Source organism: Carya illinoinensis, chromosome 2 (assembly GCF_018687715.1).
Source record: "Carya illinoinensis cultivar Pawnee chromosome 2, C.illinoinensisPawnee_v1, whole genome shotgun sequence".
NCBI lineage: Eukaryota > Viridiplantae > Streptophyta > Magnoliopsida > Fagales > Juglandaceae > Carya > Carya illinoinensis.
Genome location: NC_056753.1, coordinates 430,240 through 434,451, shown reverse-complemented (window position 1 = coordinate 434,451; position 4,212 = coordinate 430,240).

Genomic DNA, 4,212 nt, shown 5'->3' with positions numbered 1-4,212 from the left:
TGTAGACTCCGATTCAATTACGACTTATCAAAATCAGAACGGAGTCGGATTTAGACTTTCGGTTTTGGGTTTTCTTTTAGTCGAATTCTGATGCCGAAGTCACCAAACGGATCGACCAGCCAGATTGAAACTTGAAATTACGTGCTGAATTTATTCGGCAATTATATGCCCGAAGTTGATGGTGGAGATGAAAATAAATTACGAGACTGCAAGAGTTCCCATTTCCCTTGTGGCCACTTAACACTTTCGATAGATCAGCAATATAAAAGATCAAGAATAACGCTAATGTCATCGATGATGATGGTCTCGAGGATGAGTTTCCATATAATATATTTTTTTTTATTATTTACTTAGTAATTAAGAAAATATTTTTTTAATGATGTCATAAATATATTTTTTTAAATATTTGATTATATTTAAATATTTAAGAGTATGAAAGAAATAAATCAAATAAATTTAAAAATAAAAAATAAAAAAGGCCAAATGACCTTAATTATAGGACCCATCCTCAGGCTACACCCTTCGTGAGTGTAGTAGCATTATATATATAATAATAAGAGAGAGAGAGAGAGAGAGAGAGAGAGAGAGAGAGAGGGGGGGGGGGGGGGGGGGGGGGGGGGGGGGTACGTTCATGCATTTGGAATATCGCAAGCCGAGAAAATTATAGGTTTGCGTGCGCCTAGTTGAAATTGCTTCACAAAGGCATAGAATGATTCATTATCATCCATTGGTCGTCGCACGCTATTATTAATATTGCTCCCGATGTGATGAAATCAGGAAACAAATCTGGCACCAATTTAGTTACCGCGCGACTGAAAAACCGCACCTGTGAATCCAATTCTATTTATGGGGGCCGGTGATCATCGATGTTATATACACACACACACCATGATATATATTCTCAGCTCAATCTGCATGATAATAGGATGAATCTGGCTTTAGATATGACAATTAATCAATTTCGAACATGGTATTATTCCCACTCAAATGATAGAATCAGGAAAAGGAGAAGCGACGATTCAGAGTCAACGCGGAACACGTCGATCCGTCAACAGGGAATTCTCTATTTACAGCGCATATAATACAGTCAATTTGGCAACAAACTAGCTGGCAAATGCTTTTTATTATATCCGACTGTTATTTTCACTACCATTATAATTTCGTCTTTTCACTCGATCGCTGAAATGCATGCAAGCACAGAATTGTGATTTTGAGGAGAGCAACGAACCTGGTTAAATCGATATATATTCTTATAAAAACACCATGATGAAGAGAAAAAATGTGGTGAGAAAAGGCTAGTACTGCTCCATCATCTGTTTACACGAGACATTAGATAATTCACTGCAGTATATATATATATATATATATATATATATATATACATATAGAGAAATGCTATACATTATCTCATATAACATATTTTATATATTAAAATATTATTTTTTATTTTTTATTTCGTTTTATTCTTATTAAACTAATTGAATTATTCTGTTTATCATCTACATATTATATATTTATTATAAAAAAATAAAAAAAAAATTAAAATAAATATAATGTATGAAGTGTGAGGATGATAAAAAGATCAATTTTCCATATATATATATATATATATGACACCGTCAGATCTTCTAATCATACGAGCGATTGTTAAACTTCTTGTTCTCTGTGTGCATAGTTTTCATTAACTAGTAAGCATTGTACGTAGCTCCCTGTCTATGAAATTCGAAGTTCTTGATTGGAAAGATTAATGCATTAATAATTAGTAGATCGATCGGTTTTGCATGACATCATAATTGAGAATTGCTTCTTCTTTTTTCAGGCTGGGGTAATTGATGATTGTGAATTGTCGTCTCTAAGCAATATGATGCATATACAAGCAAGCACACGTACGACCGGCCATCACTAGTATAGAATTTAATTTACCATGACTTTGTGAAATTTGAATTGCTTGACAGCTTGTACAATCAGATAAGCTCGCAAGGATCTTAGCATCACATACGGAAATCTTAAAGAATTATTTGGACAGGCTTTTTTTCACGTACAGACACTCATCATCCTGCGGCCCTGCCCGGTGGGTAAAAATGAAACTGTTGTCCATTTCATCAAGTCTATATATATAAAATAATTTAGATTCCTTCATGAATTAAGTCATCTTAAACGGAAGGCAGTATCCAAATCAATGGTCTGATAACTTCAAGAAAAGAAGTCATGCAATAAGAGGGAAACCTCTTTTATTCAAACCCATTTTGAATTATGTTAATTAAATCTCACCGCTACTCTTTTCTTCGAAGTACTTTTGACAACCAAAAAAAAGTAGCAGGCCAAAAAAAGGTAGAAGGATTAACCAGCATGCATGTATCCCAAGGTCAAAAGGAAAACAATTATGCGTGGAAATGATTATGAAAGTAAGAAAAGGAAATTGTCCTTAATTACATAAAGATGTACGGATTTAGTGGAAATCATTAAAGATATTACTAGTCACGTCATAAAAAAAGGACATAATGATAGTAAAGTTGCCTGCGTTAGTCATTTTTAATCACCGAATTTGAAGATCGTGCAAATCCAACAGGAAAGCATTTTGGTCAAATACGGGTAGTGCTTGAGCTGTAAAAGCTTACAAGATTGCATGTCATTATTCAAAGGCATTGTTGGTGGAATCTTTCTTGGACGGTGGCAAGACAAAAAATTGAGAGATAATAAGATGAGATGAGATGAAAGTTAAATAAAATATTATTAAAATATAATTTTTTAATATTTTTAATTTAAAAAATTTAATTATTTATAATATTTTATTTAAAAATTTTAAAAAATTGATTAGATAAGATATAATGAGTTAAAATAAACTCTTTATTCAAACTAGACTTTTGAAATAAAGATCACATAGGTCCATAATGGTGGCCGGCCTGGATGAATCCCATCCGCACTTCGCACTGGACGATGGGCAGATCCGTAGGTAGATTCAAAATGAAGTTACTGTTGGCAAGTGAGTGGTGATTGAGTACCCACTGGCCCAACACTTACATGCTAGAAACTTAAAAGAAAATCCCATACTTCATTCTACCCCACCCCTTTGAAATATGTTGAACATGTAGTACTTGTCAGCTTCCTCTTCTCCTCCAGTTCTTCCTCCTTTTTCAACATGACTGACGTGCAAAGACCCCAACAAGGATGGTAGTGGGGTGAAAATGACCATCTCCCAAGCGGGTATGAAGGTGAGGGCGGGAGCTATCTAGGGTCAGTAGCAACCCTAATTAGGGTTGTGCATATGACCCAAAAGTTTCATGGGCTCGATTAAAATGGTCTGACCCAACCTGTATTTTATCGAGTTATTCCTTATCGTATCTCCAACCCAACTAATTAATAGATTTATATTTTTGTTTCAACCTATATGAGACTTCGACTATAACATTACACTTATCTTCATCCTCCAACCCTAGCCGCCAGTCCCAAGTCCAAGATGCTCAAATTTCAAATTTTCTAAAGCCATTCTACAACCATCATTCTAAAACCAAAAAGGGCCTTCGATTGCTTCTAGAAAGGGTCACCGATTGCCAGGGATTTTTCTAAAGCGAAAAGCCATTCTATAGCCATCATTCCAGTGCATCCAATTGCCCACCAAGAGCATTACCCATATTCAGTCACTTCATAAGTTTTGAAAATTTAGAGTCCCTACTTTCCCCCAAGTAACTTACAGGCTATTGGCATTAACTCGTGCCTATGGGGCACTGGCAGTGGTGTGGACCAAGAAGAGTGTTTCTCTAATTCCATTGATGGCTGTCACAAAGGGTGAGAAGTCAAGATTTTTGAAGGCATTGTCTGATGCAACTTCTAGATCTGATATTAATAGTCTGCTGCAACCTAGGTTGATTAAAAGAATCATAAATTGTATGTATGTATATATATTTATATATTGGCAGATAGATCCATTTTTCTCATTCCATGAAATAAGGTCACCTTCAAAGGCCAGTTCTGGAAGAATTCATTTCCCTTGCTGCTTTGTGATTGAAGAAATGGTACAAATATATTCTAATAATTTGTTTAAGAAAAGTGAGAACTGAGAAAGAACAAGTGTCTTGATCTTCACTGCTTTCCCATTGGATCATATGGGTTTGACCTCGTTTTATTTTGATCGGATCGGATTGGATCGGGTTGCTTCCTTGATTGGACATGTTTAGGGTTAGGTTAAGAATAAACCCAACTATTCCGGGTCGG